This window comes from Delphinapterus leucas, chromosome 17 (assembly GCF_059928025.1).
Source record: "Delphinapterus leucas isolate spDelLeu-1000000601 "Yukka" chromosome 17, BTC_Dleu_Yukka2, whole genome shotgun sequence".
In the NCBI taxonomy this organism is placed as follows: domain Eukaryota; kingdom Metazoa; phylum Chordata; class Mammalia; order Artiodactyla; family Monodontidae; genus Delphinapterus; species Delphinapterus leucas.
Window position 1 is genome coordinate 78,029,623 of NC_143145.1, and position 26,952 is coordinate 78,056,574.

The 26,952-nt window shown below is 42.4% G+C and overlaps 1 protein-coding gene across 1 annotated transcript in view; it reads right to left on the reverse strand.

Moving 5' to 3' along the window:
* The window catches only part of CLVS1 (clavesin 1), a 227,081-nt gene that overhangs the window by 156,106 nt on the left and 44,023 nt on the right, over positions 1 to 26,952 (reverse strand). The window contains exon 3 of the mRNA XM_089899113.1: positions 13,962 to 26,562. The gene's annotated coding sequence lies outside the window, so the exon portion shown is untranslated. The remainder of the gene's footprint in view (positions 1 to 13,961; positions 26,563 to 26,952) is intronic.

The window sequence follows — 26,952 nt, forward strand, 5'->3', positions numbered from 1 at the left end:
TTGGATTTGCTGTGGTCTAGGTTCGGTTAATGGGAAGGTGATTTCTGTGGCTGGCTAGTGACCGATGAAGGTTGTATCCATGTGGGAGTGCACTAAAGTCTAAGGGTCCAGGCAGATGGGATAATACCCAGAGAAATCTTGATATTTATAAGAGGGATGTTAGGATGATATTACAATGGTAAAATAGCACATTTCTAGACAATTGGATGTTTAAGGACTGGGTAATATATAAAGACTACGGTCAAATTGCAAAAGTAAAAATATTTTACTTAGCCATAAGGATAATTCATTCTCCTTATGTATGTTTTGTAATGTACATCTCTATTTATTTATTTATTTTTATAAATGTATTTATTTATTTATGGCTGCACTAGGTCTTCGTTGCAGCACACGGGTTTTCTCTAGTTGCGGCGAGCAGGGGCTACTCTTCATTTTGGTGCGCGGGCATCTCATTGCGGTGGCTTCTCTTGTTGCAGAGCACGGGCTCTAGGCACACGGGCTTCAGTAGTTGTGGCTCAAAGGCTCTAGAGCGCAGGCTCGGTAGTTGTGGTGCACGGGCTTCGTTGCTCCGCGGCATGTAGGCTCTTCCCAGACCAGGGCTCAAACCCATGTCTCCTGCATTGGCAGGCGGATACTTAACCACTGCGCCACCAGGGAAGCCCTCAATTTATTATTATAAGAGATTGTCACTGATATTTTTACTATCTAATATGCATGCCCATGTTGAAGTTTTAGAGTCTGTATTAGTCAGGATAGGCTAGGTAATGCTGAAAGAACAAATGAACTCTACAGTGCCAGTGGCTTCCCACAGCAGTGTCTTCTTCCTTGTTTATACTTGTTTGGGGGCTGGGGGGAAGAGGAGCTGTGTTGCATCTAGTCACCTAAGGGCCTGGTGAGGAATTGGCACAGCAGGGAAGAACAATGCGTGGAGAACTTAGACCTGCTTGAAAGTAACACACATCTTTTCTGCTCACAGCCCATTGGCCAGAACAAGTCACATGGCCCTGCCTATATAAAAGGGAGCTGGGAAATGTGTACAAGCACAGGGATATTTGATGAGCAGTCAATATTTATACAACAGTCTACCCTTGTGGTTACCAAAAATGTCTTAACACACATAGAACATACTCAACCCATCTCCAAAGATTAATTTATTCACTACATCTAGCTCCAAGTTTCAGATCTCTAGGTTTTAAGGAGTTGTCTTATCCAGATGTGATCCTCTGTCCTAAAGATGTATTAAAATGCAAATAATTTGCAACCCATCTGCCAACATACCCAACATGTAACAGTAAGAGAGGGACAGGGTAACCACAACAAACACTCCCGTTTAGAAGGGGAAGGATGGGAGGATACCTGGCAGTCACTGAGCCCAGTAATTCTGAAATCACACTGAACGGGTGCGGCCAAGACCTCCTACACTGGGGTTTAGAGGGTTTTTTTGATTAGAGTCTTACTCTGGTCTCTGGGAAAAGCTTCTTATTCCTTTGTTCTCTGTGACGCCTGGCACCACATCTGAAAGATTGCTGTTTTTTCCATTATACACCTTGGCTGCATCCAAAATGGGAATTACAGAATATGCCCTTAGTTGAAATTGAATTTCCAATTTTAGTTTCAATTTCTGTTTCACTTGGGTCATAGCAAACATCCAGTTCTTTGAGTAGCAGTATGCACTCAAGAAACCACACGACCACATAGTTAAACATTTATAAATTCCAGCATTTATTTCCTCCAAAGTCTAAATGAGTAAGCAAGCTAAAAAGGTGGTAAAGTGGTTTACAAACTGTGTCTCTGAATTGGTCAGTTTTTCTCTGTCTTGACCACTACCAGATATCTTCTGCTTGTTGTCATTTCAAGGGTTCTTGGAGAGATTCAGGGAACCAATGTCACAGGTTGCTCCATCACTGCTGTGGCAGGTTGGGTGTATCTTCCAACTGGGACCTGGACGGTATCGATATACCTCACATTCCATTGATTCAAGGTTACAACATTCAGTGTTGCATCCTTAAACTGGAGTGTTCATAGATCATTGTATTCTAATCTGTCCTGGGCAAGGTGACCATATGCTCATCAAAGTATCCCATTTCCTTTGGAGTGACGCGGGAAAACTTAGGATCAAATTAAGTTCACATCCAGTCAATTTTGCATGTAAGGCAGGTGTGAGCAAGTGGTTACAAACAAGATGAGGCATCCTTTACAATATTTTGGAAGATATATACTTCAACCTCCTCAGGGGATACAGTTTTTCAGACCATTACCTTCCATAGGGGTACGAGGGGGGCACACAAGTTATTTCAGTTCTCTAAGGCTCATGAATTTTTTATTCCAAGTTCATAGGTTTTTTGAAAGTATCATTCTCTGAATACTTTAGAGGTGCATTGTCTGTCTGGCTTAATCGGTTTCATATTATAATATCCACAGTATAGTTCTTTGGAGACATAGACTTCAGAGCTGCTATATTTATTTGCTTTTTTACCCCCTCAATATATTTTTTACCTCTCAGTATATTTGAGCCTCTCTGGAGTAGTAAGTGGTAAAGCCAGATCCTTTATCTGATCTTTTTCGGGAAAAAGTCTAAACCATTGAGAGGTTTTAAGTAACCATGAAGTAACATCCTTAATCTGATTCTTGCCAAAAATATCTGTTTTAATGGACTTTTCCTCATGTTCTTTCTTAATTTTAACTCTTTCTTTGGGAGTAAAAATCAATCAGCTATTCCAACACGGTAAAGTGTTGGATTTCTAGAAGTCTCTATCTCCTTGTATTTCTACCTATAAAACCAGTCATCCTTTTCTTTCTCTCTTTACTATCTTGTAAAACACAACAAATAATAACCAAGACATTCTACCACAAACACTTTGTTTTTCACTCACTTTCCCCTAGAAATGTGAGTTCTTTAAATATGCGAACTTACTAAGTTATTGCAGTGACAGTTTTGCCAAATGTTTTACCACTGCATAACACGGGTTACGCTCCTTACCTTTGATATCAGACGCCTAACCACATATTGCCAACCACTAAGTCAACACTGCACAATTTATTTTTTAATACAGCACTTCACTTCCAGGAGATGGTAGGCTATGCTTCAGTGATAAGTAAATTCAAAGAGCTCAGAGTCTTCATACAACAAAATCTGATTTCTCATGCTGGAGGCTCAGGGCTGGTTGACAGGCAGACGGGATGCAGGGGAGATTGAAGGGCTCTGCTCCTCAAAGTCAGACTTAGGGAAGTCCCATCATCTGGAAGGCCATCATGACAGGAAGAACGGGTCCATGAGAATTCACATTTACTCTTCCTGCTCTGACCTAGAAGTGACATGTGTCATTTCTACTCATAGCCCATGGACCAGAATAAGTTGTCTGCTCCTACTTGAATGCATGGAGCTGGGAACAAGGGAGGGAGTAGTTGACGCGCAGTAGGATTTAATAGGGAAGCAAACCTAAGCTCATGTCCATGCTTGAGAGACTAAAAACAAAGACCTAACAATGCATCATTATACTCTGATACTCATCGGAGGGAATCATCACGCAGGATCAAACAGTAGGAAGTGCTCAAGGTTGGAAATTCTTGACAGAAAGAGTAAAGTAATTCAACCTGTAGAGAATGTCTACTATGTTTCGAACAAGGAAGCATAACCACTACTATCAGAATTATTACTTTCTATGACTGGAAAACAAAAGAACTCAGTAATCAACATCAGTATGATTGAAGAAAGAGCATGAGATTTGGAGTTCAAAGGCTTTGGTTCAAGTCTCTGCTTCTTACTAGCTGTGGGATCTCAGGCGAATTACTATAGTAAACACAGGTTTTCTGTCTGGACTGTATACCTTTGTAGAAACTCCTCTTCCCCCACTATCTAAAATTCCTGTCCAGACCATGACATGGGCGGACACGTGACAATTTGATTAATTGTTGCTGTAGAGTGCCACAATGGGTAAACAAAGTAGGAGGAAATGAAGCCCATGAGAGTTTGAAAACCTCTGGAGAGTATATCATTTTGTGGCATCGCTGGCGGCAGATCTCCTGCCCCCGCCCCCCCCCCGCCCCTCTTCCCGTTCGCCCTCAACAATGTTTTAGATCCTCTTCATCCTTCCAAGCCCGTCTCTTCCACAAAGCTTCACCGGAGACCGGGCTCCCGGCATTGCTGTGATAGGCTTCCCGGCATTGCCGTGAGCTGGGTGGACGGTGCCATGACTCTGGTTGTAGTCCTTTTAAGTACTGGGAAGACTCAGAGAAGAAAGGTCTAGCCTGAGAGGCAATATCTTGAGACCATTTATTGTCTTCCAGAGGGAAAGGAGCTCAAGCAGGAAAGTCACAGTTTGGTGACTTCAGACTGTCTCAAGACTGTCTGCTCCTTGGGGTCAAAATGGATGTCGAATTCATCTTTGTTTCCCAAGGCACCTGGCACAGGAAGAAGTCATCCAGAGAGTCATGAGGACACTCAGGCAGCCTCTGGAGAGGCCCGTGTGGGAAGAAACTGAGGCCTCCCATGAGCTACAAGCACCACCTTCCCAGCCTGTGACTGCACCACCTTGGAAGCAGATCTTCCAGCTCCAGTCACTTCTGATGACTGTGGCCCTGGTGACATCTCGGCCGTAGCCTCATGGGACACCCTGGGCCAGAATCACCCGGCTGAGCAGTTCCCAGAATAATGAACTGCACAAACAATATCATGATGGTTATGGAGTTTCTTGTACATAAGAATGGCCTGGGGACTTTCCTGGTGGCACAGTGGTTAAGAATCAGCCTGCCGGTGTAGGGGACACGGGTTTGAGCCCTGGTCTTGGAAGATCCCACATGCCTTGGAGCAACTAAGCCCGTGCGCCACAACTACTGAGCCTGCGCTCTAGAGCCCGCAAGCCACAACTGAAGCCCACGTGCCTAGAGCCCATGCTCTGCAACGAGAAGTCACCGCAATGAGAAGCCTGCACACCTCAATGAAGAGTAGCCCCCACTCGCCACAACTAGAGAAAGCCCGTATGCAGCAATGAAGACCCAACACAGCCAAAAATATAAATAAATAAATTAATTAATTTTTTAAAAAGAACGGCCTGGCAGAGAGTGGCGTCTATATTAATGCTTTCTGCAGGTGCTTGCATCCATGTCATCAGAGCCTCCTTGCCTTCATGGGGCTCCGGTTGTAATATATGTTGTCCATGTTGCCACAAAGCAGCCTAAAGCTTCCCATGACTTTACACCAGCATATGAGGCTGAGAATGTTTGGAAAGGTGCCCAGGGTGCCAGCTATGACAGCAGAGTAGAAAGAGGATCCCTGGATTTCACAGGCAGATGTACCAGACTTGGTGCTGTACCCTTTTCTCAAGCTTACCACTGCGTGTGGACTGCTTTTGAATCCTTTTCTGAGGATGACACTGCCAATCCCGTGTGCACTACAGATGCGGGAATCGTATTCAAGGACTGTTAGTTGGACTGTGTTTTACATTGGTTTCACTGACCATATCCCATCAGACAATGGTGCCAATTTTAAAGCAGAAAGTACCCTGCTGTAGGGAACTTCACATGACGTTCCATGGACCATTCACTCCCTGAGTCACACCAGGGAGTTAGGTGTCACTGAAAGATGGCTTGGATTCTCAAAGAAAAAGCGTGAAAAGCAATGGAGAGTCGATGCTCAGCTTCTAGTGGAGGTCATGGTTAAGTCTGTCAGGCTGAGCTCTAAGGTGGCATTTCCCCAGCAAGTACCTCTCATTTAAGTAGAATGTTTAATTATGAGATTGAGGAAAGGAGGAGGAGATCCAGATTCAGAATTCAGAAGGAAATGACTACTGGGCTGGTAACTCCTTCTGTATTAGTCAGGGTTCTCCAGAGAAACATTACCAATAGGTTATACATGTATATACACACATACATACTTATATCTGTATCTATATCTATGTATCTATCTCTGTCTCTATCTCTATATGTATACTTCGCGGCCTTTGGCTGAGCAGGAGTGGGGGCAATGCACGTCCACACCCCTCCTACTTCACCACTGCCGGAGCCCTTGACCTCAGTCCCTGACAATGTCACTCTTTGTCCGGGGTGGTGTAACCGACTGCTGCTCTGGGGATGGAAATGTCACGCTTGCGCATGTTTTCTGTGTGTGTCTGCATGTTGTAATTGGGCAAATAAATGCTCACTCCAAACTAGTGGTGTATTTCTCGAAGTTTTATACTATTTTTGTGATACTGAAGTATTTGCTTTAATTCTAAATAAAAATTTATATTTAAGAAAAAAAAGAAAACCTATGGAAAGAGAGTCCTATGGGTCGCATTTCCTGTTCCAAGGTTTTGATTCCCAAAACTCTTCCCTCAACTGTTTGAGCCACATGAACTAGCCCATCAAGTTCATTTGAATGGAATTTGAATTTTCATCTTTGCTATTAAGTAGTTCTGGTTAATCCTACTGATTTCTTTGAAAGAGTTTGAGGAGACCTTACTACTCAGATCATAATTTCTCTATGAAACCTGGTCCTATGAGAAACGTCTGCTTCCCTGAAAATTGGCCCCCTTAGTGAATGCCCAACCTTAGGAGGAGAAAATAAGAAGTACTAGTGAGTTTAACTGGCATTACCCATACTAGGATTTGCCTATGAGACTTCTTACCATTTAGCCAGATTACTTTGGGGAATCCCAAACTTCTCCACACACGTCTCCTCTTTGTTAGGGCAAAAATCAGCAGTTGAGTATTAGAAATTATACATCTTAATTCCCACCAAACCTCTGCAAAATGTAAGTGTCTTTTAGAGAGAGGTTATTCATTATGTCATAATAACTATGCGTTAGTGTCTTTCACATTGCAAGGAATAGATCCACACTTCATTTACTTCATCAGGTGGGAGCTTATTATAAGTATACACAGTTTATAATAATAATAATAATAGCTAAAATTTATTAAGCTTTTACTATATATAAGCAATACAGTAAGGAGTTTACCAGCAATATGTCACTGAATCCTCACAGCAATCCCATGACGGGGGTATTTTATTGCCCTCTTTTTACCAGGGAAACTGAGTCACAGAGAGTTTAAGCACACGGTTGAATTATTTGGGCAGCTGGGGGCACAACCCATGTCTGTTCCCAAGCCCAATGCTCTTAACCACTCTTCTATGGTACTATGTGAATCCCACAAGAATTAGGGGATGGGGCCTCTTGGAGAACTAAAAAGTGTCACATCTCAGTGTCGCCCCTGCGGTCTCTTAAGCAGCTTCTCTCTTGGCTTCTCCATCCACTCCCTCTGCTTCTACCAGTCGCTTCTTTCTCTCTTCTCCTTCTCATCTCATGACTTCTGCTACTTATACTTTATGCCTACTGAGATTTTCTCTGTGTGTTGCATTCAGACTTTCATAGAACCACAATCTGACTGGCTTAGTCATTATCAATTGAGGAGTGTCCTCTCAGGTAAAATTCTTTCATAGGCAGCATGATAAGCTGTCCCATTGCTAGCCGCCTTTTGCTCAGGACCAGCCCTGTTCTAATTGGTCGTGGCCAGGGTGATAGCGGGGTGACATAATTGTAATGGAACACACATAGATACTCTTCTCAAAGGAGAACATGAAAGGTGTTCAGAACTTCATGGCTTATTAGTTATTTGTTGCTACATGTTCGTGTACATCTTTGCAAGTTTTAGTAACTAAAAAATAGGCAAACCAGTCACTTATTTGGCAAGTTTCTCAGGGTTTGAGATGTAGGATCAGTATGTTTTTAGGAGTGGAATATCATAAGTGTCTGGAGTCAGGAGAGCAGGTGGGAATTACAGGGGATCAGTGGATGCCTTGGAGAGACAGGATGCAGCAAGAGGACCTTGAATATCCGGTGGGATGGGATTGGAAGTACGGCAGACACGCAGAAAGGGATGAACTAGTAAATGGAAGGACACCCTTGCATTAGTCTGCTGGGGCTAATAACAGGGTATCCCAGACTGGGTAGCTTAAACAACAGACATTCATTTTCCCACAGTTCTGGAGGCTGGAAGTCTGAGATCAAGATGTCTGCAGGGTTGGTTTCTGGTGAGGCCTCTCTCCTTGGCTGCAGACAACTGCCTTCTCGCTACTTCCATGCACATTTGTAGTCTCTTTCTCTTCTTATAAGGACCCCAGTCCTACCAGATTAGAACCCTATCCTTGTGACCTCATTTAACACTATCTCCATGAAGGCTCTATCTTCAGTACAATCATAGGCGGGTAGAGCTTCAACATATGAATTTAGGGGGAGATACATTTCGGTTGGTAACACCACCAAACTCTTTCCCTTACCCTTTGGGTCATGAACAGCCCTGTACTCACCCTACTCATTCTTATATAGTCCAACAATTCATGCCTTATTTCAGGAGTGAAGGAAGAACCACATTTCTTTGATGTTTTCTAGAAATTTTTTGTAATGATGCTGTTTATTCTGCTCAAGAGAAAGAAACTGTTTAGAATAAATGGACAAATCCAAGTCTCTGGGTTTAGTCTGGGGAGCCTTTCTAGTTGTCTCCAAGACTGAAAAGCACATGCATGTCTCAAGCGAGGTTTAATGAAAGAAGACTGAAATGTACATGTGCATGTTGGTCATAAATAACTGCTTATGAGGCAAGAGTATTTTAAAGTATGTGATAAAAATTACTCCAAAACCTCTATTTTTTGAACTCTTATATTTGCAAATAAGGGGCTTTGTTGCCATTAGTGAAGGTGCAGGGAAATTCATCCCTAGTGTCTTTAAGAAATACCTTAAAAAAAGAAAAGAAACACCTTAAAGTATTTTTACTTTAAACTGTGATATTCATTAATGCAGGTGTTTACTGATCTTACTATGTTCATTTATTTTTGTTTCTATTTCAATATAAAACATTTTAATATAAAACTCATGATAAAATAGCTCTTCAATACCAAAAGTCAACAATATGATTTTTTAAATTGGATTCAGCAGAAACTGGATATCATTTTGAATTCCAAAAGAAAAATTCTAATACAAGGGATAAACTTAAGCAAGTGTGTATTTAATTGGGTTCGTTATTTATTTAGCATATTGAAACTATCCATTTAATTTAAAAATTAATCCTTTTGCCCCGTGCTTTGAATAATACGATTAATAATATGTACAGAAAATATTTAAGTATGTTGACTTCTTATCCTATTTAAAATAAGATATTTAAAATTCACTTTTGTCTTCTATTCATGTAATTTTATGCCTTCATGACAAATACTATCATGCTAGATGAGGCTTCATTTCTTCTAATAAAAATTAAGCAATTTCAAAGTTATTAGTATTATTTCTGAAATTCACAGTAACCTTACCAAAAATTTAATTGAGACTCAGAAAGTGGGTTAAGTATCTACTGGGTTCTAAACTCACTGTGTTTAACATATATATTATAGACACATATCATAAATAAATAATCAACCAACCATTCAACTTACATATGTATATCTTATTGGACTGATATTTCAAATTTATATCCTTGTGATACAGTTACAGTTTACATCCTTCCAGTTCCTCAAGGGTTTCAGTGGATATCTTAGAGTTATGGTTTGGGAAATTAGTGCTACAAATCGGCTCTAAATGGATTCCAGCCACTGTGAGTTCCCCTTTCTGCAAAATTGGAATAGCTGCGGAATGATTTCTGCAGATCTTTTCAGCAACCACAAGAGTTTGGTTTCTAAATTTGCAAGTCATTCTTTGGGAAGACCATAAGGAAAAAGAGAACTGGTCCTTGAGAATAGGAAAGAAGCAAAGGGAAAGGTAGAAAGGAGCAGAGTTTTTGCATGAAGACGTGGGAGAAATGAGGAAACTAAGGCACATCTGGGCCAAAAGCTGGAGGTGGGCTGCAGAAGAGGAGATGGCTTTGAATAAGAAGTCCTGTGGGCAGAGCTGTGTTGTAAGAAGGAAGGAGACTGGGGTTAGGAAACACAATTCAGGTTTTTTAAGCCCCACTTTTCTTCATCCCAAATGTAACCTATATGACCTGCATCACAAATTCTAAATGTCATAGGGTCACCAGTCTCCTATGTTACTTAAATATGTCTCCCAAAACCTTGTCAGCAGGAAGTCCCCGCTTCCCCCAGGTTAACCAGCCCCCCAGGTTAACCCAGTCCGAAGGGATGGTGCTGGCCCCGGCCCACCCCACCCCAAGAGTTACGGTGCAGTTTGATTGGCTGCCCGGGCGTGTTTCTCACAGCCATATTCTATCTCTGGGAACCAGCTCCTACACCAGTGGTGCAAGTCCTGTCAGGGAGGGTGCCTGACCCATCACTGTGGCCTCTGTCCCAAGTGGGGCTGCCTGTGCTCCACTGCTCAGCACCAGCCTGACCCACAGGCCCCAGGAGCATGGGATTAGGCTGGAGACAAGCACCCTTGTGGTCCAGGGAAAAAGACACCTTTAGTGATTCCAAGATGATCTCCTCTTCTGAAGGAGACCCTCTAAGTCATTCCAAGGGGCCTAGTCCTAAGCTTGTGGGAGTTGGAGGAGGGAAGTTGCCTTCAGTAATTTCAAGGCTCCTGCATATATGTATATGCGTGTATATACATAGATACATAGGTAGGTAGATAGATAGATATAAATATGTACATATGTAAAATCTCTGATGACATCCAGCACCACATATAACCAAAGTAGTCTGTGGTACTAACACTACCAGAGAACTTGGAAAGTTGTGTCCAACACTTCTAGGTTATAAAAGCAGAGACACTTTGAACATCTGCTTTGAAGACAGGACATACGAAAAAAATGTTCACAAAAAGAAGACAAATTTACAAGGACCTTTTTGAAATCGTAGTGGAGGTTGAGCCTAAATGTCTTCTAGGAACCCAGGACTGGGTTAGTGCAACAGTCCATGTGATTGCTATTTAGTAAGTGTACAATGACACAGTCTTTGCTTACTGGGTTGTCTTTATTGGTTTGTTCAGTGGACATATGAAGATTCATGAGAGACGAGGCCATTTGTTTTTGCACACCACTATGTCGATCAATAAATACTTGTTGGATAAATGAGTTTACCTAAGACCTTGTAAATTCCCTCTAATTCCCCGTAAGAGCTTGACATTCCCCCCACATGGAGCTGTTGTGAAGAACAAATGAAGCAATATATGTAAAGCACATAGCAGGAGCTAACATTTATGGGAGCTGAAAGTGGGAATCAAATAAAAGAAGAGGCATCCCCCCACCCATAGATCACCCCCTTGTACATACACCCTTGGCTGTGTTCTGTATCATGAGGGGCCTCATGGACACATATGTGGGCATCCCACACAGCAAAGCTCATCCAGCCTCACCCCACAACCAACAGCACGGGCATGCTCAGGAAGGAGGAACTTGGAACAGGTCCACACAAGCCCCAGGTGCAGGTTTGGGGCCATTTGGGCAGGGGATTCTTTCATTCCGGGTACTTGGGACATGGAGGGGGGGTGGGTGCAGACTCTGGGTGGACATGTCCCTGGGCACCAATGAGCATTTCATCCCACGGGGATGCTATGCACATGACCAGGGCAAAAGCTCCCATTACCCAGATCTACGGGCAATGTTGGTGCTTCTAGAACACACCTGGTACATAGTAAATGCTCTATCAGTGGGGAGAAGGAGGGAGAGAGATGGAGAGCAAGAGATTGAGTGAGAGAGAGACAGAGAAAGTCAGAGAGACAGAGGGACTCCTGAGCCAGCAAGACCAGACTTCAATCAGATTGAAGAGACTGACAGATACAAAGTAAAAATATGGGTAATGAGGAGTTTAGTCTGTTATGGTGGAATTAAAAAAGGAGAATCTACAAGACAAATCAGTATAGCCACAGATCACTCAAGCATCAAAGAGGTGGCAAAGGTAAGGAACAAGACACCAGAGGAAGGGGACAACTTGGTAGGGGATAGAGAAAACATCAGAGGTCAATGGGAGCCACTCAGCCCCCTGATATGCTTGGGTCATGGATCTAAGCCCGCTTCCCTTCCCTTGAGGGCACCATTCCCTCCATAAGGTGGCCTCCCCGATTCTTCCAGCTCAACCATTGTGTCTCTTTTCTATGTTTCAATGTATTAACTAAAACGTGGAGTTTTAAGAAAGCAGGCTCCTGGGCTTCCCTGGTGGCGCAGTGGTTAAGAGTCCGCCCGCCGATGCAGGAGACACGGGTTTGTGCCCCGGTCCGGGAAGATCCCACATGCCGCGGAGCGGCTGGGCCCGTGAGCCATGGCCCCTGAGCCTGCGCGTCCGGAGCCTGTGCTCCGCAAAAAAAAAAAAAAGCAAGCTCCTTCACAGACAGTTATTATCTGGTGTGGTTTTGCTCATTCGTTTTTTTCTCTTTCTTTTAATAATATCACATATACTGTGTTGGGTGCCAGGACTACAAAACTGATTAAGGCATAATTCCTTGTCCTTGAGGTGCGAAGAGGCAGATGAGGGAGCTGAATATGTGAGCAAACGGTTATAGTGCATAGAGCTGGATAGAGACAGGAAACAATGCTGTAGAGCACGGGGATGGCTTAGAGCTGAGAGTCCAGTTTAATCAAAATCTAAAAGCAAAAGAGAATATTGCCAGAAAGACAACTTTACTGGTGCATAAATGCAAGAGTTTTTCAAGCAGTCTTTCTAACTCATATAGATCTCCTGCTGGGACTGTTTGGGATGACCCCTCAGAAGACAAAAAAGGAGTAAACAAAAAAGAAGAGAAAGGTATTTTTTAATTTTTTAATACATTTTAAAATTTTTATTGAAATATAGTTGATTAGGGTTTGTTATAACGTGATAGTCTCAGATGTACAGCAAAGTGGTTCAGTCGTACACATGTGTGTAAATATATATTCTTTACACTCTCTTCCATTATAGATTATTACAAGATGCTGAGTATCGTTCCCTGTGCTGTACAGTAAGACCCTTGTTGGTTTTCTATTTTATATATAGTAGTGCGCGTGTATTTTAATCTCAAACTCCTAATTTATCCCTCCCTCCACCTTTCCCCTTTGGTAACCAAAAGTTTGTTTTCTGTCTGTGAGTCTCTTTCTGTTTTGTAAGTAAGTTCATTTGTATCATTTTTTTAGATTCCACATATACGGGATATCATATGATGCTTGTCTTTCTCTGTCTGGCTTGCTTCACTCAGTATGATGCTCTCTAGGTCCGTCCATGTTGCTGCAGTGTATTTTAATTACCAGTCTGAACCTTGCCCTTCATTCTGTGGTCACCTGCCCTAATTGTTAATGGCTTATTCTAAATGTCTTAGAAAACCACCAGAAGCATTGTTCTCTTAACGAATGTTTAGATCTGAGTCAGAAAGTGCAAGGAGCCCAGAATTCCCCAAACTAAACCTTTCTCTGTTCCCTTTTATGTTCCTATTATGTAATCGTGGATCTTGCTTACTACCTTAATGGCATGACTGGTTAAGAAGCACAGTTGCCTCTTTCGCCTACCCCAATGATCTTTTTGAAATGAAGACGTATTGACATAAGGAAATCTTGCATGAGTAATATGATAGCTATGAGAAAATAATTTCTGAGCATGCCATAAGATTTTACTAATGTATGTTAATTTACTGGGTTGATCTTTTGAAGGATCAATGGCATTTTAAAGGCAAGCACCTTCTACAATTTTATTTGGAAATTTTGACTCTGCTTACAGAAAGAAATGCTGTAACTTAATCACCTTTCACAGGCTGTTCCCTTCATTTTGCAAAATAAGCAATAAACCCTGTGTGTGTGTGTGTGTGTGTGTGTGTGTGTGTAGGGGAGGGTGTTGAGTATAAGACACAAAACCCAGCTTTCTCCTTCAGCTTGGTTAAATTACTCAACCTCCTGAACTAAGCTTCCTTTTCATAACTCCTTCTTCTAAACTACTTTTGTGATTTCATTCATAGATTTTTAGTTGGTTCTGACTTTAATCTCTCAGACTAATATAACCAAGGCTGAAGTACAAAGGATTCTAGATGGACAGTCAGGATGTGGGTGAGGTAACCCGCGTATGAAACACATTGCTCATCAGTTACCTTGAACAAATCACTCACCTCCACAGTTTTCTCATTTCCTTACTGTGAAAACTGGGTCACAGATCGAAATGCCTTGAGGTGCCAGGCGGGTAATACAAATGCGTGAATGGGTTCAGGGGTCGGGCAGTGTTGATGGTGGGAAGTGTGGTGGACAGATCAGCTTGCCTTTCCTAAAAGCATTCAAAACCAAAGTTAAAGAAATAAAAACAATCTGTAGGCCAGATGAAGTTTGGAGTTCTGCTGTTTGCAATCTCTGAGTTAGATAATAATTCTCTCCCTCTCCAGTTTTCCTAGGTCTGTAGTCTTTGTTTCTTTAGCTTGAAGTCAAGATCTCTCAGCATCAGATTCTCCCCAGATTACAAATTGGGCACCTTTGGAAACTTCATTAATTCTTTTCATCACCAGAGAGCCCTTCCATAAATTAACTTATTCGTTGCACTCTTTATGTATTACTCATTGATTGCAGTCTTGAAGCTGCCTGACAGCCTTATTCGTACTTGGAGAATTGAACAGAGTCTATAATATGAATTTTGAAGACATAAGACACTACAAGTGTTAATCAATTGAAGAAAGTAGCACCAAATTTTAAGTAAGTTTATCTGGAGAAAAAGGATGTGTTTTAAGCTAGTTTTAAGCCATCCAAACTTAAAAAGAATCAGTGATTGTGTCCTCCTTTGCCATGATGTATCTTCAAAATGGAGATAAATTCTTAGGGCTTGAAAATCAGTAGCAGTGGGATGAATGAGGAAGGTAGCCATTTCCCTGCTTCAATGAAAGCATTTCACATTCGCTACATGTTAAAAGACACCCGGAAACAAACTGTAATGCGCTCACTAATCAGAATTTGGTTAAGATGGAGGAGGAGAAGAAAGCAAGAAGAGAAAAGCTTAAAGGAATTAAGTATGTCCTGGGTGAAGTGATTCACTGGGTAGAGAAATGGCATTATCAATAACTGTCAAGAAGATTTAAACTGAGAGAAATAGAGCCAATTTCAGCTGGAATAAAGGAACACATCAGTAATGTAAGGAAAATAAATTCAAAGAATGCTTAAACTAATCCAAGCAAATGGCAACAAAATAAAAATAGATTCTGTAAAAGAGTGGTGAAAGAAAAGCTCTTATGCCGTTTTTTTAATCACCCATTGGCTGTTAGTGCAACGCCAAGCATGATGAGGGTACTCAACAAATTACCTGATTGCCTGACACGTGAAATGTTTAAAATAAACCGAATGTTGCTTTTAAAAATTTTTATCCGGAATAATTAGCCATTTCTAATTCTTACACGTTCAGAATGACTCTCTTATCACCAGAACAGCTGGTGTCAGCATTTTTTATTGTGCTGAGTAACCACCAGGGCCCATGAATGGCAGAGTCTCTTTCCATGATCAACCCACCAATAAAGAGTTAATTGACGCCCTTTTCCATGCCCAGTCCTGAGATAGATTCCTTAAGATGAGCAGAATTTTCTTAAATAAATTAACTCAAAATGACAATACAGTTATGATAAAATGAAGCATATCTTATGGGTCTTGAAACATAATCATACCAACTTGCAAAGCTCGTTTGTTATGCAGGTAAGAAGGCAATAGACCCAAATTAGCTATGTACCTCAGTCATGATTATCATTTAATATATTTGCAATTAAGCAGGATGCTTAGGTTAGTCACGAGAAGAGGAAAAACTAAACTGGTGTGGAAAGTTTGGTTTTTTTAAATCATAGCTGTTTAAACAGTACATGGAAAATATAGGAGTTGCTCTATCTTTCAGGGCTGAAGATAATTTTTCCCATAAAATTACAGTCAGACTGAGACTAAGCACGGGTGATCTAAAGCAAAGAAAAATGTAAAAATAATGGAAGATTGTGTGTGTGTGTTGGGGTGGCAGTATTTAGGGCTTAGTGAGTATTTTATTTTACTTTGTTTTGTTCCTGTTGGTTTTAATTTTTAAATGTAACCAAGAATACAACACAGATTTGACACAAAATGTATAAGATGCTAAATATCTCCTTGAAAAGTGGGGAATTTTACTTATAATAATAGCCCTGGATTACATGGGTAGTTGGCCTCCTGCAGATACAAAGACACACCCATCTTTATTCAGCATCTTTATTCAGCATCCCAGTCCAGGTGGTACACAGTGATGGCTAGAGTGGAGAATGAGGGAACTAAACTCTTGAGACGACCAGGGCAGGCATTTTTTCTGCAAGTGAATAAGAATGAAAGAAGTGGCTGGGTAAATGGCAATTCCATTTCTACCATCAGCCACCTACTCTTGGCTTGGATGCCTTGTCTGTGTGCTTCATAGCAGTTGGTGGTGGGAGGGGGTATTAAGCAATGAGCATTAGATTTGTTGCAGGAAGGGGGACCCCTTCCAGGGCCCAAGAGTGGGCTCTTGTCTTAACACTCAGAAATGAATTGTCTGAGGAGACACACGTACTGACAAAGCAAAAGACTTTACTAGGAAGGGGCGCCTGGGCGGAGATCGTGGGGTAAGGGAACCCAGGAGAACTGCTCTGGCACGTGGCTCACAGTCTCAGGTTTTACGGTAATGGGGTTAGTTTCCGGGTTGTCTCTGGCCAGTCATCTTGCTTGTTGCCCGTATCTGGTCTGACTCAGCATCCTTCCGGGTGGCATGCGCCTCTCTCAGCCAAGATGGATTCCAGCAAGAAGGATTCCGGGAGGTTGGTAGGATATGTTATGGGCTGGCATCTCCTCCCTCCTTTCCGCCCCTCTCGAATTCTCCCGGTTAGTTTTCGGTGGTAGCACCGTGCAAGCACCGTGTTCCTTATCGGGACCTCCTGTTGTGAGACAGCTCAGGCAAGTGGTTACCATCGTGCCTCACCAAGGCGGGCGGTTTTGGTCAGCGGTTCCCTAACAGATCCACCATGCACAGGGCTGCCATACAGAAGCTGCAGTATTTTGACTAGAATCCCAAATGACACTCTATTTTTATTCCATAATAGATATCCATTAAGCACTTACGATGGGCCAGGCGGCTTTTACACACTGGAAACTGTCAAATAAAAAAACAATCCCAGATTTATTTAAGAGAGACTATTCAGAAAGATTATTGCAAGGGAGGAAAAGAATTATTGCAGTAGGAGAAGAGGAATGTTACAATACAAAAAAAGCTGTGGCCATAAGATCTGTGAATACCTCAACAGTTAAACAAGGGTTTTTCTTTTACAGGGAGGAGTGAAAAGGCTAGAAAGAATCTGTGTGGGAGAGTGGGGTGAAGGAGTGGTCTGATCAGACAGTAGATCAGAGGACAGTTTACCCTGCAGCCAACGTATTCTCACCTGCCTGCTGGCTCAGGCTGAGGGTGGGCCACAGTTCAGTGGCCTCAGGGAAGGAGAGAATATTAACCAAAGTTTGGTTAATAAATATTTCGATCCAGTTGCTCAGTAGAGACAAGAAGTTCAGCTAGTCATTTATAAGGCAAAGAATAGAAACTTGGAAGGTCTGTGTCTGACCTTGTTATAGGTAAACAAGGGGCATCCATGAACTTTAAGTCATTTTGGGGAAGGATGGTTCTTTTTTTTTTTAAACATCTTTATTGGAGTATAGTTTCTTTACAATGGTGTGTTAGTTTCTGCTTTATAACAAAGTGAATTAGCTATACGTACACATATATCCCCATATCCCCTCCCTCGTGCGTCTCTCTCCCACTCTCCCTATCCCACCCCTCTAGGTGGTCACAAAGCACCGAGCTGATCTCCCTGTGCTATGCGGCTGCTTCCCACTATCTATCTATTTTACATTTGGTAGTGTATATGTGTCCATGCCACTCTCTCACTTCGTCCCAGCTTATCCTTCCCCCTCCCCGTGTCCTCAAGTCCATTCTCTATGTCTGCGTCTTTATTCCTGTCCTGCCCCTAGTTCTTCAGAACCATTTTTTGTTTGGTTGGGTTTTTTTAGATTCCATATCTATACATTAGCATACGGTATTTGTTTTTCTCTTTCTGACTTACTTCACTCTGTATGACAGACTCTAGGTCCATCCACCTCACTACAAATAACTCAATTTCATTTCTTTTAATGGCTGAGTAATATTCCATTGTATATATGTGCCACACCTTCTTTATCCATTCATCTGTCGATGGATAAAGGTTGACAGGTTGCTTAGATTGCTTCCCTGTCCTGGCTATTGTAAATAGTGCTGCAATAAACATTGTGGTACATGACTCTTTTTGAATTATGGTTTTCTCAGGGTATACGCCCAGTAGTGGCATTGCTGGGTCATATGGTAGTTCTATTTTTAGCTTTTTAAGGAACCTCCACACTGTTCTCCATAGTGGCTGTATCAATTTACATTCCCACCAACAGTACAAGGGGGTTCCCTTTTCTCCACACCCTCTCCAGCATTTATTGCTTGTAGATTTTTTGATGATGGCCATTCTGACCGGTGTGAAGTGATACCTCATTGTAGTTTTGATTTGCATTTCTCTAATGATTAGTGATGTTAAACATCCTTTCATGTGTTTGTTGGCAGTCTGTATATCTTCTTTGGAGAAATGTCTATTTAGGTCTTCTGCCCATTTTTGGATTGGGTGGTTTGTTTTTTCGATATTGAGCTGCATGAGCTGCTTGTATATTTTGGAGATTAATCCTTTGTCAGTTGCTTTCTTTGCAAATATTTTCTCCCATTCTGAGGGTTGTCTTTTCATCTTATTTATGGTTTCCTTTGCTGTGCAAAAGCTGTTAAGTTTCATTAGGTCCCACTTGTTTATTTTTGTTTTTATTTCCGTTTCTCTAGGAGGTGGGTCACAAAGGATCTTGCTGTGATTTATGTCAGAGAGTTTTCTGCCTATGTTTTCCTCTAAGAGTTTTATAGCGTCTGGCCTTACATTTAGGTCTTTAATCCATTTTGAGTTTATTTCTGTGTATGGTGTTAGGGCTTGTTCTAATTTCATTCTTTTACATGTAGCTGTCCAGTTTTCCCAGCACCCCTTACTGAAGAGGCTGTCTTTTCTCCATTGTATATTCTTGCCTCCTTTATCAAAGATAAGGTGACCATATGTGCGTGGGTTTATCCCTGGGCTTTCTATCTTGTTCCATTGATCTATATTTCTGTTTTTGTGCCAGTACCATACTGTCTTGATTACTGTAGCTTGGTAGTATAGTCTGAAGTCTTGGAGCCTGATTCCTCCAGCTCCATTTTTCTTTCTCAAGATTCCTTTGGCTATTTGGGGTCTTTCGTGTTTCCAAACAAATTGTGAATTTTTTGTTCTAATTCTGTGAAAAATGCCATTGGTAGTTTGATAAGGATTGCAATGAATCTGTAGATTGATTTGGGTAGTAGAGTCATTTTCACAATGTTGATTCTTCCAATCCAAGAACATGGTATATCTCTCCATCTGTTTGTATCATCTTTAATTTCTTTCATCAATGTCTTATAGTTTTCTGCATACAGGTCTTTTGTCTCCTTAGGTAGGTTTATTCTTAGGTATTTTATTTCTTTTGTTGAAATGGTAAATGGGAGTGTTTCCTTAATTTCTTTTTCAGATTTTTCATCATTAGTGTATAGGAATGCAAGAGATTTCTGTGCATTAATTTTGTATCCTGCTACTTTACCAAATTCATTGATTAGCTCTAGTAGTTTTCTGGTGGCATCTTTAGGATTCTATATGTATAGTATCATGTCATCTGCAAACGATGACAGTTTTACTTCTTCTTTTCCGATTTGGATTCCTTTTATTTATTTTTCTTCTCTGATTGCTGTGGCTAAAACTTCCAAAACTATGTTGAATCATAGCGGTGAGAGTGGGCAACCTTGTCTTGTTCCTGATCTTAGTGGAAATGGTTTCAGTTTTTCACCATTGACAATGATGTTGCTGTGGGTTTGTCATATATGGCCTTTATTATGTTGAGGAAAGTTCCCTCTATGCCTACTTTCTGGAGAGTTTTTTCAAAAATGGGTGTTGAATTTTGTCAAAAGCTTTTTCTGCATCTATTGAGATTATCATATGGTTTTTATCCTTCAATTTGTTAATATGGTGTATCACATTGATTGATTTGCATATATTGAAGAATCCTTCCATTCCTGGGATAAACCCCACTTGATCATGGTGTATGATGAAGGATGGTTCTTTGCAAGCAAATCATTTCTCAGATACAAAGGATGGGGGGATTTCTTAGACTTTACTGTTTTACAGGCTCTCAAGCATCAGGTAAAGTTCAGAACTGTCAGAGCATGGCAACAAAGTAGACAAAGTGGGTCCTCCCAGTCAAGGACCTGAGATTCCATGGGATGAAATGAACAGGGACCTCTAGGCCTGTCCATTAATATGGTCGTTTCAGATCCTGCTAAGCCTATGAAGAAAAGAGGATATGACGATGGTGGGCAGTGACTGGTAGAGGAGGCCTCTGATGGTGGAGACAAGAGAAGGTCTCCTAGAAGACATGCCATTTGAGCTGAGAATTAAGTGATGCAAATGAGCCATCATGGCAGCTAGACCATCCTGAATGAGGTAGGGAACAGGAATGAGATTGGAAAGGAAAGCAAGACTAGAACAGGTGGGACTTGCAGGTAAGGAGCCTAGACTCTGGTTGCTCTGCCGAGGATGGACAGAGCAGAGGGAGAGCAAAGACAGGGAGGCGAGTAGGAAGGGCCCGGGAATTCTGCAGAGCTGGAATGATGGTCTGGACTGGGGTTGTGGTATTGGGATAGTGAAAAGTCATCCAGTTCAAGGTATGCTTTGGAAGTAGAGCTAATGAAATTTAGATAAGGCATGAGGAAATGATAACAACAGCAAACCCTTCCATAGAACCTACAACGCTCTAGGCACCGTTGTGAGTGCTTGATGTGTACTAACACATATTTTACCTTCACCAAAAAAATATGAAAAGATAGGTACTGTATGGTTCCCATTTTCAGATAAGGAAACTGAGGCACAGAACGATTAAGTAATTTATCCAAAGTCACAGAGCTAATAAGCGGCAGAGCTTTGAACCCTGGTAGGCTCCAGGGCAGAGTCTAGCATGCATGATTCCTGTAATTTTGATCTGAGCTATATTGGTCCTACCATTTGGTTGAAATATTTAAGGCTCGGTGGGAAGTGGACTTGAAGAGGAGATCAATGGCTCAGTATAGGCCATGTTAATTTTCTAGTACCTGTTAGATAACCAAGTGACAGTACTGAAAATGTAACTGGGTATATGTTTGGAGCTCGGGGAAAGTTTCAATTTGGAGCTGTAACTTCCAGCATCTTCACCATATAGATGGAATTCAACACCACAGGGTTAAATGAGATCACCTCAGGGTCTGGGGGTGGGAGAGGAGAAAAAGACAAGATCTGCACCCTGGGCAGGTCAGAGGTGTAGAAGCTACACCACTGTCTTTGAGCCTCTATTCGAGTTTTCCTGATTTCGGCATGAGGATATCTGTTCTGATGCCTCCTTCTCATACTCTTGCAGCTTGAAAAGAAACTTTGAAGTAAGCTGAAAGTTAATTTGCAATTTATTTGGGGCGGACTATCTCTCTGTGTATAGAAAATCTCATTCTTGATCACTATGAGAATGACCGCTTGCTCAAGCCAAGATACCGCTTTGTTAACGTGTAGGAGACCTACTAGCACTGGAGCCCTAGACTATTTGAAATATAAAAGACCGAGCTGCAGTTTACTAAGTGGTTTCATATCTCCCATCCTCTTTGACCTTCACACACACCCCAGGAGGTAAGCAGGCCACTGAGGATGCTGACCCTTAGCTGGTGAGAGTCCGATGTTTGAGAGACAAAATTACTTGCTCAGGGCTATACTGTTGAGCAGCAGAACTGGGATTCAGACCCACATCATGTGCTACCAAATCCTTTGCCCCCTTCAGCACCACCAAGCCTGCTCAGCACAGCCAGCGTGCTTCACGTTTGCAACCCCCATTCATTCTGTCAAGAGACAAAGGTAGAAATGCAAACATTTAACTTTATCTCTCCTACTAGCCGAAATGTCTAAGGGTTGCTAATATTGAATCCCAGGACATCATGGGTTATAGATAAGAGCCCATAAAAGGAGTCAGACAGGAACTGGGCAGACTGCCAACATTTGCAGAGGGAGATGGGCTTCATTACTTTGTTAAACATGAATTCTCCAAGCATGAAGCACACCCATTTTCATATGTAAATATAAAACTACGTGTAAAAGTCAACTCAAAATAATCTGTGGATTTTTTTAAACCATAATTGTGTATTTGCGATATTACAAATAATTGAGAGTTGATATTCAAAAGAAAAGCATGTAGGTAGAAAACAACAATATGTAAAACCCATCCCCTGTCCTCTGTGTGCTGGTGAAATGGGCAGGGACTTTTAGCAGAAATCTTAAGCAAATTATAGCAAATATGAGTTGGTTTTTAGTACCTGTGCCAGCCAAGCTGACTCTTTAACAAAGGATTCTTCTGGGTCATTTTTCACCTGTCAAGATTCCCAGGGAGGTGTCTCTCTCTTGCTCCCCCCCTTTCAAATGCCAGCTGATTCAGTCACTAGAACGTTCATTTACCTTCCTGCTTTGAGACAGTACAGCACAGCAGGTTTAACTAAATTGCCAATAAGACCATCTTAAATTACTGGCACCTCCACCTCCACCCCTTGCAGCACCTCCAGCGGGAGCAGGTGTGACAGGCTTTCAGAGCAACAAGTGCTCTTTGCTACGGTTGCTCTGAACCCTCTGGCAGACACCAGTCAGGAAAGGACAAGTCAAGCACAAGGAACCGGAGGGTGAGAGCACCCGGAACACTGGCCACCCTGTCACCCGACTCTGCCTGCAGCCTGGGAGGCCGAAAATCATATACGAGGAGGAACTTGTCTGAGCGCGGCATGGGCTCTGGTTGGCAGAGGAAGGCCACCTGATCTCTATCTTTCCAGATGCTGATGTCAAAGACAAGTTCAGCAGATGTGCTGTCACTGACATGATGCCATTCCCTGATCTCAAAACAAGGAACAAAATCCCTCTGAATTCTCACCAGATGTGCCTGTGAACCTGTACAGCTGATGGGTGAGTACTATCTTCCTGGACAGTCAAGCAGCATCCTACGACATGCTTTAAAAACACAAGGCAGTGAGAACCGCTGTCAAAAGGTGAAAGAAAGAGAAGCAGCAGTGATTTGACACAACAAGAGAGCATCCCTTGTCTGAAAAATGTGAACTGTGGCATCCTCCCTTTCGCCAGGGCTTTCTGTCTCTCTGGATTGGTGCAGTGGACCTCTCCTGAACCCCAACCTGGCCCCAAACTATATCCTTTCTACTCTCCTCTTTTAGTTTATTTATAATTCCTCTGAAATTAACTTTATTATTCAAGGGATAGTTAGCCTGTATGGGATTCTAAAACAGTACGGCTTAGCCAGTGCCTCACAACCTCTTTCACATCAGCACACTCAGAACAGTGACAGTATTTGGAAAACACAGCAAGGGAAATGGATGAGGCTGGTCAAGGGTCCCTGGGCCACCCCCTGGGAAGCAGTATCTGAGCACACATCACTCGGAAGCACTGACTTAGATCAGGGAGCTCAAGCCACAGGTACTTGATTCTTGTAGGACAGGAAAACATGCAAGACTCACTTTTATGATATTATCAGGGCGCCAGAATGTAGATTCTGGGGTCCAATACTTCCATCCTAGAGCTACTGAATCCAAATTCAAGTAGTCGGGGAGATCTGGGGATCTGAATTTATGCAAGCTCCTCGTATCGTCTTCATGCGGGTTAAGCCTGCAAACCTCTGTGTTTGGCGTCTCCATTCTCATCACCCTTACTTCCTCCCCAGCATCCCTTAATTCTCTCCTGTATCCACTTGCTGGCTGTTTCCTCTGGGGAGCTGGCACTTCCACATTAAGATAGTAGAAGACAGAAGAAAGAAAAAAGACTCAGCAGAATTAAATGCAGAACTTGGGTGCTCAGAGGCTGTCGGTACGTTTGAGCTGGACCAGGAAGGACCCCTCACTTTATACACAAGACCCGAGGGCCCTGAAGATCAGAACTCCCACCCCTCCCCCAGCTCTTATTAACCAACAGCTTCACCAGAGGGGTAAAGAAAGAAATGACGCATCCCTGGCATGGCCAAGTGGGAAGGAGAGAGAGGGGTAAAAATACTTCTTCCCACTCAGCTGGTGTATGGGAAGAAGAGGACCGGAGAACAGCTGCTTGCTGGCAAGCTAAAGAAAAAGGCAGAACGCGGTTTGGTTCCTTCCTTTGGACTGTGCGTTGGCTTTATCACCTAATAGTCAGATTTGTTTGTTTACAGGCAAATGGGCTCTCAGATGTCCCTGACCTTTCAGATGTTACAGACACAGCCAAGGGCGCCACAGTTAATCTAAGGAAGCAATTCTAAGCACTTGCCTAACTCTCTGGCTATTCATATCCTTTATAAAAGGCAGGGGTTGGACACCCTAATAAGTAAGATCTAGCACATAAGCGCACAGATAATGATTAAAAACAGGGATCTGCCGCCCCAGTTTAGCTGGGCGAGGGGGCAGGGGAGAGGTGCCATTCACACTGACAGCAAAAGGAGGAGGAGAAAGCAGAAAAGGGGGCTTAATCGTGTGCTCTGGGCAGAGACCACATTCGTGTGAAGGGAGGGATCAGGTGGGCGTAGTTACTGCAGAGCTGCACCTCGGCCACCCCGCAAAGGCGAAAATACAGAAGCCCCTCCTGCAAGCTTGGTGCTGCAGCTGGGGAGCTGGGGCCAGCGCACCCCTGCATGCAGCGATGCAGCGCTATGCCGACAGCTGCAGCCCGGGCTGCCTGCGGCACCGGCACCGGCCTGCTCACATCTGCTGTTCACCATCAACACCCGTGCAGCTGCGCACGGTGCGGAGTGCTCTCCGGAGCCCCGTGAGTGTGTGTTCCCAAAGGCTAAGCTAGAAGATGAGGCAGGCTATTGAAATCTCTCTCCTCGGGATGGATATGACCACATGCTGCCTGCATTGTCTCACTCTTCTGTTACCACATCTCTGGTTTTGCCCTCAGCACCTTGGCTGCCGTTTCTGTCAGGTTTAACCCAACCCCACCCAGGACTGCACATGATAACTGCCTTCCACCCATGTTCCCATCAAGGAAGAGACCACGATAGCGATTCCTTCCTATAGAGAATTATCTTTGCACTTAAGGGTTACCCGATCTGCTGTGTTTTGGGGACTTCCAATATGCCAAGGTCAGGAACCCCTCTGATGTTGTGATTTATACAGTATATACTAGCCAATGTGCTTTAGTGCTATGATTGCCATAAAATAGTCCCTCTGTGGGTGATGCTACCTCTCATGTGAGCGGTTTCGCCCAAATGGAAAACTTACCTAGGAAAGACAGTTTGACTTTCCAGGTATTTAAGCAATAGTTAAATTGGTATTGTATTTCATTCTTAAAATTGAAAATGAAGTGTCCATTTTCAGTGCACTCTGAAGTTATTCACTAATGACATGCTGCAGTTTTTAAGCAGAGATGCTATATTAAATCACTTTTGAGTGATTTTTTTTAAACATAGACGTTGACTAAAATGCTGTACAGTAAGTCCCCTACATACGAAACTTCAAGTTGTGAACTTTCAAAGATGCGACCGTGCATTCCATCACCATCAGGCGCGAGTGAAATTAAACCTCGCCCTCCGTCTGCTATTGCTGACGACCCTTCAGCTCTACCATCTCCCGCCTCCTCTCCCTCCCCCAGTCAGTAACTCTTCTTGCCTGTTCCCTCGATGCCAGCCCCTGTGTGCCAGCTGTTGTACTGGACTGCTGTACTTTTCAAGGTACTGTGCTGTAAGATTAAAAAATGTTTATTTTTTGTTTGTTTTTTATGTATTATTTATGTGAAAAGTATTATAAACCTATTACAGTACAGTACTATATAGCCAATTGTGTTAGTTGGCTACCTAGGCTAACTTTGTTGGACTTACGAACGAATTGGACAAATCCACTCTCGGAACCGAACTCACGTGTATGTAGAGGACTTACTGTAAATAGTTTGGCTGTAGAATTCTTGACTACGCCTGGCTTAGGAATCGTTAATATGCAATTTTTCAGACACTGGAAGTTTTTAAATGTTTTGTACCTGCTGCGCCCCAGAGTTAGGGACTCTGCATTGCCCTCCTACTCTAGGTTTACACTAGAGCTTTGTTTGGAATGTGTCAAATGAAACCAAAGTTCGGCATTGCTTTTCTTCAAAACATTCTGTTGTGCAGAATAAACTCTTACGGGAACAAGAATATTAATTATGTAATAATTTCACTAGACAAGCAAAGAGCAATTCTAATCTAAGTAATGTCTCCTTATACCTCCCTTTTATGACATAAACACAGTGGCGATTTTGAATGCACTTACCAAGGATGTTCTCTATGGTTTAGGTGAAAGCCATTCAGCTGCTCCAGGCAAGGACAGCAGTAAGTAACAGCTGTGTCTGTGCTGGCGTCACGGGTATAATGCCTGGGTCACAGGGGTGAGAACTGATTCTGCTGGGCTTGTGCTTCATGGGATGCTTCTGTCTCCTGGTCCCCCCCCCCTTCCCTGGGCCACCTTTGTTAAGTATGATTTGGCTCAAGCCTGATTCAAAGTGGTCCTCCTGGTGTGTATGCACTTGTTCAATAATACGAGACAACATTTTCTTCTCCTCTTCTTGCCAGGTGCATGGCACTGCTTTGGACTTTCTAGGATGTAGGAGAAAAGAAATCTTTTAAAATATAAAATAATCAATTCTTTGGAAAACTGAGTTGGGCTGCGTTCTTGTTGAATGTTATTATGTTGACTACTCAAATACCAAGTTTTTTTTTTTTGCATTTGGTTAATTAAAAATCTGCAAATTTACTTCTTTTTTCCTAGCTTTATTGAGGTAAAACTGACATGTAAAATTGTAAGATAAAGTGTACCAATTCGATAATTTGATATACGTATATACTGTGAAAGGATTCCCCCATTAATTAACACACCCATCACCTCACATATTTACCCCCCCACCTTTTTATTTTTGGTGAGAACATCTAAGTTCTACTCTCTTAGCAAATTTCAATCACACAGTACAGTGTTATCAACTGTGGTCA